This window comes from Pinus tabuliformis, chromosome 7 (genome assembly GCF_031772625.1).
Source record: "Pinus tabuliformis cultivar Carrire ecotype Pingquan chromosome 7, CPIR1, whole genome shotgun sequence".
In the NCBI taxonomy this organism is placed as follows: Eukaryota; Viridiplantae; Streptophyta; class Pinopsida; order Pinales; family Pinaceae; genus Pinus; species Pinus tabuliformis.
The window spans coordinates 236,925,660-236,941,571 of record NC_142293.1 but is presented as its reverse complement, the minus strand read 5'-3'; the positions used below and the strand labels follow the sequence as shown (position 1 = coordinate 236,941,571).

At 37.7% G+C, this 15,912-nt stretch overlaps 1 pseudogene; it reads left to right on the top strand.

The window, feature by feature from the left end:
* Positions 1 to 6,536: 6,536 nt before the first annotated feature.
* Positions 6,537 to 15,912, top strand: part of LOC149246729 (uncharacterized) — a 36,036-nt pseudogene continuing 26,660 nt past the window's right edge.

Genomic DNA, 15,912 nt, shown 5'->3' with positions numbered 1-15,912 from the left:
GTGCAGGAGGAGATCAGGCGGAGTACCAGGGACGAATCTTCATCAAAGGGAACTGATGAAGAAAATTGCGCTTTGGCTGCCAAAGAAAAGAAGGGGAAGAGCAAGAAAGCTTCTCAGTCTGGTGCGAAAGGCAAGAAGCAGGACATGTCCAAGGTGAAGCACTTTCACTGTCACCAGCACAAACACTATGCCACTAATTATCCGCAGAAGAAGAAGAATAAGCAAGCTCCTGGATCTGCAGCAGGAGAGGCTCTAGCCTCGCAGTTTGAGCTTGATTTTTCATTGATCGCATGCTTGGTTTCAAGTGTGATGGGATCGGTGTGGTTCTTGGACAGTGGTGCGTCTTTTCACATGACGGGAGATCGAGATTTGTTTTCTGATCTGGAGGACAAAGATCTTGGAGTGCACATCGAGATGGGCGATGATGGTAGATACAGTGCGACCGGTATCGGTACCATTTCCTTTGAGAGGGAGTCTGGTAAACCCTTCGTATTGAAGGAAGTCATGCATGTTCCAGGATTGAAGAAGAATCTTATCTCTGTGGCGATGTTAGAAGACAAGGGGTATGATGTTGTTTTCAGCGAGGGAAAGGCTTTCCTGCACAACAAGACAACTGGAGAAACCCGAAAGATAGGGGTTCGAGTGAGGAACCTTTATCAGTTGCATGTAGATGGATGCGCAACAATGGCATGCAAGGCAGAAGGATTGGTGAGCCGGGATGATGGCAAGTTGTGGCACAAGAGATTGGGTGACCTTCACCATGGAGCCTTGAAGATACTGCAGCAGATCACTACAGGGTTTCCTAAAGGCACTCTTGCGCAGTCAGATCAGTGCAAGGGGTGTACTTTGGGAAAGTTTGTGAAAGCCAACTTTCACGAGAAGGATAGTCGTGCCACACTGATCCTTGAGAGAATTCACACAGACGTGTGTGGACCTTTCTCAGTTGCTTCGACAGCAAAACACAGGTATTATGTGATTTTTGTTGATGATTTCTCTCGTAAGTGCTGGATATTCTTCATGCAGAAGAAGAGCGATACATATTCAAAGTTCTGTGAATTCAAAGCACTGGTCGAGAAGGAGTCGGGGAAGAAGGTGAAGGCTCTTAGGAGCGATAATGGTGGTGAATACATCTCTGATGAGTTCAAGGATTTATGCAAGGCAGAAGGGATTCGAAGAGAGCTCATAGCTCCCCATAACCCACAACAGAATGGGGTTGTTGAGCGGAAGAACAGAACGACCGTGGGTGCTGCACGGGCGATGTTGCATGATCAGGGCCTACCCCTTCACTTGTGGGCGGAAGCATGCAATACAGCAGTTTATGTGCAGAACCGTTGTCCTCACAGGATACTTGGCATGAGTACACCCGAGGAGGCTTATTCTGGTAAGAAGCCTGATCTTTCTCATTTGAGGATTTTTGGTATTCACGTTTACATGCATGTGACGAAGGATGCTAGGAAGAAGTTAGAGTTGACCGCAGAGGTTGGGATATTTGTGGGGAACACTAATACGCCCCACAACTATCGTGTGTATTTGCCAGACAGTGGTAAGACTGTTGTGCGACGGGATATAAAATTTTAGGAGGAGAAATCCATGAAGTGTTCGCTTGAGAGGGAGCTATAATTGCATGTAGATGAGGAGCTATTAGTTCCTAAGGATGAGCTTCAGGACGTGGATTAGCCACAGGACGAGGTTCATGGAGTGGAAGACACCACTCATGCAGCGCCAACCATCAGAGGGCGAAAGCGCTTGACAGAAGCTAAGCGACTGGCTCAAGATGCAGAGAAAGTTGTAGGACCACCTACAGCCCAACGCAGGTAGAGACAGTCACCTGATCGGTACACTGGATACATGGCTCTTATGAGCAAGTGTGTTGTGACTGAGCCATCCTCTTTCGAGGAAGCTGTGGAGGATCCCGCATGGGTAGATGCCATGGTGGAAGAGTATGATTCTATTGTTAGAAACAGTGCATGCGAGATTGTTCCTAGACCGGAAGGGAAATCAGTGGTGGGTTCGAGATGGATCTACAAAGTTAAGTAGGCAGCTGATGGGAGTATGGAGAAGTACAAGGAAAGATTTGTTGCCCGAGGCTTTTCATAGATAGAGGGGTTCAATTATGAGGAGACCTTTGCACCTGTCGCAAGGTATTCTTCCATACAGATGATTCTTTCTCTCTCAGCGCAGATGGGGTGGCACATTCATCAGATGGATGTGAAGACTGCATTCCTCAATGAAATCATTAAGGAGGAGGTGTACATTGAGCAGCCCAAAGGTTCTGAGATCTTCAGTAGCGAGTCGCATGTGTGCAGGATCAAGAGAGCGTTGTATGGGTTGAAACAAGCACCACGTGCTTGGTACACATAGATAGACAGCTATTTCACTAGACTTGGATTCTCCAAGAGCGAGGCAGATCCTAACCTATACCAGATTGTGGTGGAGGGTAAGTTGCTTATCATTGTACTGTATGTAGATGATTTGATTCTAACAGGTGATGAGCTGTTTATACTTTCATGCAAGGATGATCTTGCTAAGGAGTTTGAGATGAAGGACTTGGGCCTCCTTCACTATTTCCTGGGATTGGAAAGTTGGCAGCGCAGTGGTGGACTGTTTGTTTCTCAGGGTAAGTATGCTCGGGAGATACTAGAGAACTTCAACATGCATGGCTGCAAGCCTATTGATACTCCTCTTCCTGGAGGTTGGAGGAAGGAGGATGTCACTTCGGCAGAAGAAGTGGATGCCACTGTTTATTGACAGTTGGTGGGGTCGCTTATTTATATGGTCAATACACAACCCGATATATGCTATGCAATTAATTAGCTTTCACAAGCTATAATTAAGCCTACCAAGCTCTTCTGGAAGGCGGGCAAGCATGTATTGCATTATTTGAGAGGCACATCGGGATATGGATTGTGGTACGTATAGGAGGATGAGGTGAAGCTATGTGGCTTCAAGGATACAGATTGGGCAGGGAGCCCAATGGACAGAAAGAGCACATCATTAGGGGTCTTCAGTATCGAGTCGATAGCAATCTCTTGGTACAGCAGGAAGCAGAGATCCGTGGCACTTAGTTCAATAGAGGCCGAGTATATGGCATCAAGTTTGGCTGCATGCGAGGCTATATGGATGAGGAAGATTCTGGTCAGTTTGTTCGGTTCTCACTTGGATCCTACTGTGATTTACTGTGATAACTAGAGTTGCATTAAACTCTCAGCTAATCCTGTATTTCATGATAGATCTAAGCATATTTACATCAGGTACCATCATATCAGAGATTGTGTGCAGCAAAGAATCATGTTAATTTCATACATTCCAACGGAGGATCAGGATGCTGATATCTTGACGAAGGCGCTCACCAGGAGCCAATTCGAATACCACCGAGGCAGGATAGGCGTTTTTGATAATCCATATCTTGTTGAGAGGGAGTGTTGAGAATGAAACAAGATGATGGAGCTTAGTGGAAAGGAGTCACCTTCACTAAGTGGGCCCGCAGGCAAATTATGGCGCAAAGTCTATTTTTAGACTATGTCTATTTTTAGACATATGGATCATGGTCTTTGAGCTGCAGAATGTTGTTTATGGATGATTGGTCATGTTGGGAAAAATAGATGGACTTCTATTTTTGGGATCACAACAGGAGTGATCAAAGTCTATTTTTAGACTAGCAGTCAAAAATAGAAAAGTCAAATATTATTGTCTCATAATAATATTTAGACTATAAACTTTATCTTATTCTCTTGGAGCACTTCAGTTTGAGCTACAGATGTGGCACATGCAGCTATCAAAAGGAAATATGCTTTCTTTGTGAGTCAGTTGAGTTGTTGCATGCAGGACTTCAGTTAGAACTCAAGCAGTTGAGTTTGGTGGAGTTGATGGAGTTGTGTTCAGTTTGACTTGGTTAAACTAGTTATAATTAGTCTAACTACAAATAGACTAATGATGAGTTGTTAAAATAATTGTTAACTCATAAATCAACTAAATAATACATTAGTTAACTCAGTTGCATGTCAGTGCATGTACAGTTCAACAGGGACAGGTGTTAGAGGTTGAGATTGCTATCAGTTATGACTATAGTTGTGCATGAGGATTTGCACAAGCAATGTATTAAGTATGCCAACGAGTATTGCGTTGATTTTTCCTAGTAGAATAGCCTGTGCTCATGTGATTTCCAGTGTGAGTGATTCTCAGCAGGTTTATGCAATAGAGGCAGGCAAAGCAGTGGAGCATATTTGAACTTGTGATTTGTTTGGGTCTGAGCTGGTTTGTGTGTAACAGGTGGAGATAGTGCTGGATACTTGAGAGGAGTATTGTACTATGTAATGTTACATGTTCTCAATCATTATTATACAGATAGTGTGGGGTTTTCAGCTATAAGCTTTCCCCGGGTTACATACTGTGTTAATGTGTGCATGTTATTGATGTTTCATTGTTTTTGATGCTGCTAAATTGATGATCAACGTAGAGGAGCTTATGTATTGTGCATGTATTCCGCAATAGTGCATGATCAGGATAATCTCTGTTGAATATGTTTTTATTATTCAAAATTTCTACAGTACTTTCATCTGCTTCATACCTAGCTTAGCTTGTCATTTTAATTGCTTTATACCTGGTACTGCATGGTTACTTCATTTGCTTATTATCTAGCATAGTTCAAACATGTTTATTTCATAGTAGAGATGTTTTTGAAATATTTTGTTTGAATGAAAATTGAATAAGTAAAAGTGTGAGAATTTTCTCCTAAAAAATTGAGTTCAGATAATGTTTCTTCACAATTGATGGAATATATTTCTATTTGCACTTAGTGAATTAGAAGCTGCAGCATAAAGAATCAAGACCAAAAATCTCAAAACAATCTAATACAAATAGGATCACTCGAGCATCTCATCCATAAACTAATTAGATAGAGATTAACTAGCTAATAACTCTAAGGATTGTAACTCTAATATAATTAACAAATACCACCTCCATATTAAGTTTAGATCCTAACAAATACATAATGACATATCGAATAACTTCTAGCACATATTGTGCACATGTACTTCAATAGTCTACGCACCCTGGTTGACAATTTATGATTGACAATTCAAAGACATTGAATTGGCCAAACATTAACCATGGTCCAACATCGCATTGCTATGAATATTGTCTCCATATTAAAATCAATCATGCTCAACCATGGTTCAACATCGCATTGTGACAAAGATTGTCTTAATATGAAAATCGACCATGGTCAACCATGATTATTTTAGGGTTTGTAATATTTGTCTTAGGGTTTATATACCTTGAGTTTATAATATTGTTCCCTTGGGTTTAATATTATTTCCTTGGGTTTATAACCCCTTGTATTTATTATTTCATTGGGTTTATAATATCAATCCCTTGGGTTTATTAATCTAAGGGTTCATATTTGTAGGGTATGACATTATTCATAGGGTTTATAATATTAGTCCTTGAGTGAAATATAAATCCCTTCAGTTTAATTAATTAACAATAATTAATATAAATTATATAAAAATGCATATTATTATTTAGTAAATAAATAATCATCATGCTTTAGTAATAATTATTTTAAATGATTATAAATATTTTTTAATATAACTTAATAATAATAATAATAAATAAAAATAATAACTAGCACAATCGCGTTAAAAATATTAATGTTGTTGATATAGCTGAAGGCTTCTTTTGTATCTACCAAGTCATTCATAAATATTACAACATCATTATTATTATTATTATTATTATTATTATTATTATTATTATTATTATTATTATTTAATTTCTGTATTCAAGCTTCTGTGATCCATAGTGAATTAAACAAAGTCTTTCGGTAGAAATCACATGAGAGAATTTTTTGGCCTACCCGTTTCGAACCAACAAGTGTGGTTCATCATCAGGACCAGAAACAAGTAGGCCAAAAAATTCTCTCATATTATTTAATTATTTAATAATATTATTAATTGGTAATAACAACAATATTAATTAATAGAAATAATCTTAATAAAACAATAATTCAATAATAATTATTATTATTTTAAATTAATTAATTAATGAATAATAATTTTATTATTATTATTATTATTAATGAATAATAATTTAAATATAATAATTAATTTCATTTTATTTAATAATAATATTTTAATTTGAAAGGGGTAGAAGACAATGGCTGAGAGAAGAAGAAGGGATGGAGAAAACGTAAATGAGGAAGGGAGGCGGACAAGACAAGATAAGGACAAGCAGAGAGTCCAGAGTGTTATCAATCAGAGCCAGAGAGAGACAGATAAGCAGAGGGACGGGGAGGAAGAAAGACCTCAAGAGACTAAAAAACAATTTCTCACCAAAGGAAGAGCAATGAGGGCAAACATGCCGGGAGAAGAGCAGCTAGGAGGAGAAGGAAATCGAGGCAAGGATGAAATGGAGTCAGGCAGGGAAGATTTCATGGAGAAGGCGTCTTTCGAGGTCGGTCAGGGAAGTTGTGGCACCACCAGGGGAAGACCATCCCGCACAGGCAGAGGAAGAAAACACTGGGGCCATGGGAAAGCATGACAAACAGAGAGTCAGGACGCCAAGGCACCATCACCAACCCGACAGAAACGAGGACAAAGAAAAATGAAGCAGATGATTCAGGAAGCAGAGAGGACGTATAACGAAGGAGCCGAAAATAACATTAGAAGAATTATTCAGGAGATGGAAAACAATGCATTGGAGGAGGACTCAGACCCGGAAATGGAGGACTGGGGCAACTTACTACCGGACCCTGGAAATACAAGAGGATGTCTTTCCCTATACAAATAGGCTCTACATGTCTACTGGGTGGTGAAACATTTAATGGCAAAGGCTATGGAGCAGGTAGCAGAGGAGAGGGCAGATATGGCTCAAGGAATCCCAAATCTAAGGAGATGAAAAACCTTCAACTCACTCTTCTGATGCAAGATAGCAGGCTGGAGGAAATCCAAATTCTTCTGAAGAAGATAACCACAGTGTTGCTCGAGGAGGACATCAAGCATGAAACCATGGTAGACTGAGTCTTCCAGTTTTTATAAATGTTCCTTCTGTTAAGTCCTTTGAGAAACAGTTCTCTTTTTGAAATGACCTGAATTGTTAATGCTGATAGGAATCTAGAGAAGTTTTTTGGTAGCGTAGTGTATCTGGCTTAGATTTGCAGATTCTGTACTTATGTTATGGGTGGGCATATTCAGACTTATGGTGACCAACAGACCCAGATTCCCCCCGGGGAAGGTTGAGGTCACCAAGTGTTTGTACATATTTTTACTTGGATGTATATAATAGCAAAGGTCTTACATTAGCTTACAATATATATATATATATATATATATATATATATATATATATATATATATATATATATATATATATATATATCTTTTAATTTAATTAATTAATTAATTAGTAAATCATTTTAATTAATTAATTAGTAAATCATTTTAATTAATTAAATTAGATTATTTATAATTCATTTATTATTATTATTATTGCTCTTAATCAATATTTCTACTTTTATCAATTAATAATGTTATTAAATAATTATATAATAATAATAATAATGTTGTAATAGTTTTTTAATATTATTTTTATTATTATATATTTATCAATGGCTTGGTAAATAGAAAAGAAATCTTTCGGTTATACAGCCACATTAATATTTTTAATGTGGTTGTGCTAGTTATAATTATAATTATAATGTTTCAACACAAAATTGTTTGAATAAGATAAAATATTAATGAAAAGAAAACATATATATTGCATAAATAAATAAAAATAATATAAAACATTTTAAAATTATAATTAAGTCCATAATATGTTTATTTTGAAATAATATTTTCACAATTTTAATTTAATTATCAATAATTATTATGCGGATGGTAGGGATTTAATCTCCACAAAATATTCTTAGCAAAATTAGATCAAAGGTTGATATTTATTTCAAAAGTAGTTATGTCATTTATGCCATTTTAATTAAATTGATTAATTAGAAGAAACAAATCTCATATGAATAAGTGTTATATAAAATGAGTCATGATTTTTTGGGCATGTGATATTTATAAGTCATGGTATTATAACAAAGTGTATTTACAAGTTAATAATATCTATGCTAAAGTGGCTGTAAATCTCCTAGGTGAGAATCTTGTTAGATATTTTTTTTAATATGTAAATGTTGAACTTATATATTTATTCTTAATAACAATAATAATATTTTTTTTGTAAGTCAACTGTGTTCTATTAATTCATGCCAAATTTACATCGTGAGAATCTCCAAAGAAAAAAATCACTGGCCTCAATCCTACCGGACTTGTTGGACCATATATTGAAACAAAACGATATTACAAAAATGCACAATGAACTAGATAACTAAAAACAGATAACTTAAAAAGACTAAAAGGTATTTAGAACCTTAAAGTAGCCTACTACCATGCTTGATCCCAAAAGAGAGTCGAAACCGACGTAGCCTTCCCATATCCTGGAGGTGGAAGCCTAAAAGTCTCGTGTACATGGCCTTCCATTAGCTCAAGTCCCCCTTCCAAGTTGGTCCGCCTAACATTAATCCTTCTTTGGTCACGACAGCGAGAGTCCATTAGGTCCAAAATTCTCCACTAATTTTGTTAAAGATCATTCAAAAAGTTGATCACCCCATTTTTCTCATCATTCCAGATTCGAACAAGTTGGTCCAAGGCCACTGTAATCTACTGAAGACTTTTTTTCCAAAATGTCAAAGGGAAGCATGTCCACCCTACCTGGAGACGACACTTGCAAAGGTTCGACTTCTTCTCCAAGGTATCAAATTTATCCCTGATGACCTACCCCTTGGACAAGAGGGCCCACTCCATTTCTTGCATGGCCTCACTGATGAAGCATGGGGTCGAGATAGGCAAAGAGGATCTAACTATTCATAGAATAAAACCTCAGCCCAATGTTCCAGGTTGCGCCACCAACCTTGTTATAGACATTTTTTTGCCCTACAACCCCAAGCATGAAATGTCCATAAACCAAGGGCTCCTAAGTCCCTAAAAGTGTTTTTCTAACCCCTAAAGGAACAAGGTCATCAGATTACAGCTTCTCCCAGAAGTTCTCCATGAAAAACTGCTCATAATTGGTCAAAACAGGATCATTTCAGTTGCTCCACTGGCCAAGTGCATTGCATCTCACCTAAATACACTGTGTGGGTGCGTTGCATTTCAAAAATCCCTTATGTGGGGTGCGATGGGCGAGAAATGACAAATGGCAGTGTCATTCCGCGAGGTGGAGAGGCAATGGAAGCTTCCAGAATCTTCTCCTGTGACACTTGCCTCACTGAATTCGACCAAGGATGAGTAAGAGACCATCAATCTCCAAGTGGAAGCAAGAACTATCATAGGGAAGACACTAATCAAACCATGAGCTGACTCATCTCCATTACAGACATCTATATATGGATCCCTCATCCCAGAGATCCAGAGGCTGGAATTTTGCATATTGTAAGGAATTGATGTTGGTTTCTTGAGACAAACATCAGATTGTTGGGTGATCTAAGCTTTGTTTGAGGTGAAGAGGGGCTTCTTTGCTGGGAGGTTGATGCTAGGTCAGAACAACTGGTTGTAACTCCTCTTGGCTCTTTTTTGTTTTATCAATAAAAGCTATTCAAGTTTTCCTCCATGCTCTTGTGTCATTGATGCTTGTTACATTTGTATGGTCAATTTACATCTGATCCTAGATTGTTTATGATTATAGATCCATGTCTTTGTATAGTGCTATGCTTCTGTGATCTTACAGGTACTTTGTGAAGCTGGGTGTGCAAGGGAGCAGGTAGCTAAAGACTATCAAAGAAGAGGGGAATCAAATCAGGAGATTAGCGCAAGACAAAGGTTGGTCTTTCTGTTCCTCTCTATCTATAATTCATAAAGGAAAAAACAAAAGTAGCTTTTCTCTGTTTGTTTCTAAGGTAGCTGTCACACCTTAGTGGGATAGAGTAGTTCTATATAGACACTTTTCCCTGTAACAAAATGGCGACTCCGCTGGGGAGATAATTAGTTTGTTTGTTTATCATTCTTTGTTGTTTGTTTCATAAACTTACAAGTAGCATTCGAACTACATTTGCCATAACAAATGCAAAGTAGATAACTGTTATTTCAATCCATCTATTGAATCTGTTTATGAGTTAAACAACTGATTCACAAAGTATCTGATTGCCCTTGTGATAGCTCTTAGATCCTCCTTAGATCTACCCCTGATTGTTGCATTACTGATTGCTTTTTGCTCGGCCAAAACCCAAGAACTGAACTGCAAACTGTGACCCGGAACCCAAACAGAGTCTCGTTTCTCGCCCAGAGCAGGTACTGTTTAGAGAACCTGAACTTCAGCGCACTTCCCGAGTGGACAAGGTGCGCTGCATTTCAAATTCTCTGTGTTACAGGTGCACTGATCAGACTAGGCTCTGTGCAGTTTTGGTTTCTGTGATTGTTTATTTCTAGTTCTATTCCTGAATTTTGCTGCCTATGATCAGTATATGTTTGTTTGAAACCCCTTTTCCTTGCTGTTATTCCGCCCCCTTTGTACAAAAGAACTGTAGATGTTTTTTGTGTGTTTGTTGAGTCATTTTCAATTCTCCTTTGCAAAAGTAGCATAATCGTACTGTCGTCCTTTGATTTGAAACTGTCGCAAGTGTCGGTTTCAATCGTAGGAAAGAGTTTGATTGCTGTTGATGGTCGATTATCCTGTTACTATTACTTTTGGTCTGAATTTGTAATTTTCTAGTGTCAAGAACAAGTATTCATTTCAAAATCGTAAGGTGTTGTGATCATCTCCATTTTTGATTTCGAAAAGAAACTTGTTGATATTTGTCGCTTGAAAAGAAATTCATATTTGTGCATCAACTTTCTTTTTAGCATTCATATACTAAGAAAGTCGAAAACAAATACATGCATGTGCATTTGCATATAGACACTTTGATTGGCTTGATTTAGGAAAGTGCATTTAGAGTGTGCTCTTTGCTCTTTTTGAAAAGATTCTGTCTTTCTTTTCCTTAGTAGCTAGGATTTTCATTGCACAAAGAAGATAAAAGTTTGTTTATCATCTTAGATTGCATTTTAGGAATTACATCTACATCTCGCGCTGAACCTGAAAGGAAAACTTCATAAACAAGATCAACTTAAAATAAATTCAATGAATCTAACAAAGCTTTGGAACTTAACGCACAACATTTAGAAGTCTAGGCTAGAGATGTATTCCGGCGTCGTAAAGCCTGGTAACTGTTGTTCTCACTGATGGTTGGGTGATTCCTCCACTTTGAGACAATAAGTGCCAGTACGGACTTGTGCTCCCACGTACTGTCGAGTATATTTTGGGAGACCCCAATAGGCTTAATCCTTTATCCATAGGAAGCCGTGTCTGCCGCCCTATCGATCGCAATGCACTGAACACAGCATTCGGGAAGATTGACTGCCGTACCGTAAAAAGTATTCTGCAGTTTTGCGATTGGTTTGGTAATCCCTCTACCTAGATTTCCAGAGCAGTCCCTTTCGTTCCTTTTCAGACTCCTTAACGGAAAAGGTCCATCTGAGCACTTCTCACTTTAGGCTCATTAAAAATCGAAGGGGACTAGAGTCATCTTTTGTTTTTTCTCGACTCTTAAAAACTGAAAAAACAAAGTTGTGTCAAAGAGTCTAAAATTCATTTAATTCGGAAACATACTTCCCCTTTATTTTAGTTGATCGAGTAATCCGCAATCGTGGAAGAAAGTTAATTGAAACCCTGTCGTTCGCGAAGGCTTACAAGTCAGCTGTCTTTGTCTCTGGAATCGAAGCTAGTACGGACAAAGCGAACTCGTTTAACCGGTTCCAAATCTCCTGTTAAAGTTAGAACAAGTGTTCCAACAACATCAGAGACTCCGGTTACTCCAAACATTTCTGGAATCCCTGCCTCTACAGAATAAGTTCAGCAGCCACAGAAGGACAGTGATATTGATCCTAGTCTGAGAGTAAACACTTGTGTTACCGAACCAATTCCATTTTCAACCGGTTCGGAGAGTCTTGCTCTTCAAACATCTGTCGCTGCCGATTCCATACCTTCTTCGACACCAGAAATATTCTACGGACCTGACGGTCTTCCCTTTCCACCTGGTCTGATTTCCATAGAAGAGATTGTGGAAGATCCTCCAACAAGTACTCCATCTCAATTTGGAATCGTGATCACTCTATATCCTTCTTCATCAGAAGTTATTCTACCGCCAGCGGAAGCTCCTGTAGAATCGCTAGGTAACCTTTTGGATAGACTAGAAATGTCTAAATAACCGTCAACATCTAGGACTATGTCGTCTGACACAGCGACGATAGAACTCCTTGCTATCACTCCAACAATGTTCGCCGGTATACCATCTGTCCCAAATAGATCTCAACCGCTAGAAGGAGCCCACTCAGGGGCCATTTCGACAGTATGGTCTGTTCCTGTTTGTTCATCCGGAATAATATCCGGAAACCGTTATGTTGAATCTCAACAAATTGATCCATTTGGAGGTCAATTTGGGCAGTCCGGCCCCCAAGGGCAAACCATTCCCTTGAGTTCTGGATTACCACCATATGGGGGGCAGTATACCCTTTCATTATCCCCTCCGGGAGGATATCCATACGGGAGTTCACAACAACATTCGGGTTATACTGGAATTACCTCAAGCGGTTGGGTACCAATACTACCTCAACAACCAAGAGTTGTATACTCGATGCAACAATGCTTACCTATGTCAAATATACCAACTACGCCAGCTATTGTGACAGTGTCGCAAGTTCAAGCGCTGCCTGTTGTATGCCAACCTCAGGTTTCTCAGGTTGTAATGCAACAGCCCCTTGACCCTGCAACTCAACCACAATCACCGACTGGTGGAATGACACAGGTTCAGACGGGTACAATTACCCCTCATCTTGGTCAAACTATTAGTATCGGGCAACAGCACATGGCTTCACAACCATGGCTAGTGCAATACCAACAACCGCAATTCCAACAAGTATACCAAGGTTCTGAGCAACATATCTTTGCAAATAGTGGACAGTCGTATATTCAAAACGGTCAAAATCAACCATTTTATAATGGTCATGCCCACCAACCTTACCAAAGTTACCAACATCAAATGAATTATGCCGGTATGCAAAGACCAACTGCTCAGGCAATCCCATCTTATCCTGGGTATGCTTCACCTAACCTGAATCAGCAGTTACCCTTTGTGGCAACTTTAGAGTTACCTGATTTAAATCAGTTAACAAACGATCCAATTGCTTACGCCGCTTGGTGGCCAGCGATTCCGCATAAACTTCCATCAGATATTCCTAAATTTAATGGAAATCTGGGTGAAGATCCGTCGAATCATGTGATGACCTTTCATCTGTGGTGTTCATCAAACACCCTAAACGATGATTCGATTAGGCTTCGCCTTTTTCAGAGGACGTTAACTGGTCCGGCAGCAAAATGGTATATCAAATTGCCTAGAGCTTCATTCGACAACTTCAGTACCCTAGCCACAACCTTTTTAACCCATTTTCAGTTACCGATAAGGTACGAAACGGGAACAGAACTTCTTAGCAATTTTAAACAAACAATGGCCACTCATATATCTGATCATATACATGAGTGGCGACGTCATCGTAGAATGGTGAAAACGTATGTTCCCGATCAGCTTTTAGCTGAATGGTTTATTAATTCATTATTACCTTCCATCACGGAAGATGTGGCAAAAGGGGGAGTCGTCACCGAAGAGCAGGTTATCACTCATGCGCAATATTTGGACTTAATTTACACTCAGTCTGGCACGCTCTATGATAAAATAACTGACGCTCCTAGACCGGAATTCTCAGTTCCTCCTCCAACAATGTAAACTTTGAAACGGGAACTGATACTGTTACCCGTTTCGTAGAGATAGCTAAAAAGTGACCTGATTTTGAAAATGGGTGATGCAGAACGCACATGTTTTTTCTAGAGCATAGTTTTTGGCACTTTAGTTTTTTTTATGTACAACACGTTTTAGAATGGTAGTGATTTTCATGCTGATTTTAAAAAGTGAGTATTCTGCATCACACTCCTTTTTTAAAAGCCCTGTTTTTTGGCTTTAAATTTTTTAATGTATAAAATGTAAATAATTATTTAGTAAATTTGATAATTTTTGAAGTGATCGTTTTCTTCACATTTTCTTGTTTTTTATTATAATTATAAAAAAAAAAATCGTGAAGTTTTTACTGTTTTGCATTTTTAAATTAGAAGGTCGATATTTAGACTTTTCGATATTCGACATATTTATACATACTTAATTAATTTTTCAATCGACATGAAATAATTGTTTCTAAAAAACAATATTTTTTAACAATGGACATAAAAATAACCATTTTTAACATAAATATAACTAAAAAACTACACGTTTTGATAATTTTTTGTTAGAATTGACATGTCAAAATCACAATTTTTATACGATAATTTTAACTAAAAATGGTTAAATAATAGCTTTCTCTATGAATTTCATGTCAAAAAAATAATAAAAATCACTTTTTTTTTCAAAAAATAATGATTAACTTAAAAATCAATGCAAAAATCACATATTACCAATATTGAACGTATAACAACCATAATTGAGTGTTTATTCTTCTCATAAAATGTCAAAGTCAAAACATTGCAAAGCTTGATTTACAAGCATAACTTAAATTTAATCAACAATGTCACGTAATCCAAACTCTTCGTCCTCTAGAGTTTCATCATTGTCCTCTTCCACAATATTTTCTGTTTCATTTTGCTCATTTTCCTCTTCTAATGGGTCTTTGATGTCTGCGAAACTCCCAATGTATGTCTTTCCAAACATTCCATGTAATGGTGGTTGGGATTCCTTTGCCTTTTTTGCCACACGTGATTCACTAAAGTCCCCTTTCTTCAACCCAATTTCTTGCATTGCATCTGGAAGAAATTGAAGAGCATTAATTCTTTGCTGAATGAAATTGCACTGTACTGGATCTTTTTCAATTGCAATGCAATTTCTTCCTTTTTGAAGGCAACATGCTAGTGTTGTACCTAATTTTCAAGCACAAAAGAAATAATGAACTAAATTAGTACAATGACATATTAATTAAAAAAATAACATATTGAAATTCAATTCCATAATATAAAACTTACCTGAGCCAGAAAATAAATCCAAAACCCAATCTCCTTCATTTGAACAAATGTCTATAAGATAGTTAATCAATAACTGTGGTTTTTGATAAATGTTAACTATCTCTCCTTTTGCTTCTTTGTCTTCATATGTTAGTTTTCTCACAACAGCATCATAACTCAGTATTTGGCTATGACTCTTTCTGTCTACCCGATTAAAAATCATAGACATATGGCTATCATCTTTTGCCCAACTATCAATATGAATGAACTCACAATCATTTATAAATTGTTGATCTTCATTGTGAAGAAGATTTGGCTTTTCCCTGTAACACGAAATAGTAAAAGTTAAATTAACTTGTACATAAATAATTTTTTCAACATTAATCAAATATACATTTTAAACGTCTTACCATGTAAGCTGCATCCTTGAATTTGTTTTCCCCTTGAAGCTTGACAATATCATTGCCAATTGTGTGTCTGAATGAAATGTCACAAATCTCCATAATGGTGATGACGTGACTTCTACAAATCCCGCAACCACTTTACTAAAAGCTTGATAAGTATAAGGGTCACTATCATAGTCAATGTTTGGAATATTGAAACCATGGGGAATATCCGCAATGACTAGGGCATAATCCCTTTTAGGTATGAGTTTAGCAATGTCTTCACAGTCGCCTTGTATTACTTGATATTGAATAGTGTCTAGCCCATTCCAAATGAAATGATTAAGAGTTGGATCAATTTGAATATCCTTAATACGTTGCTTCCTCAGTCTTTCGATCTTTATCTTTTCGATAAAGGTTT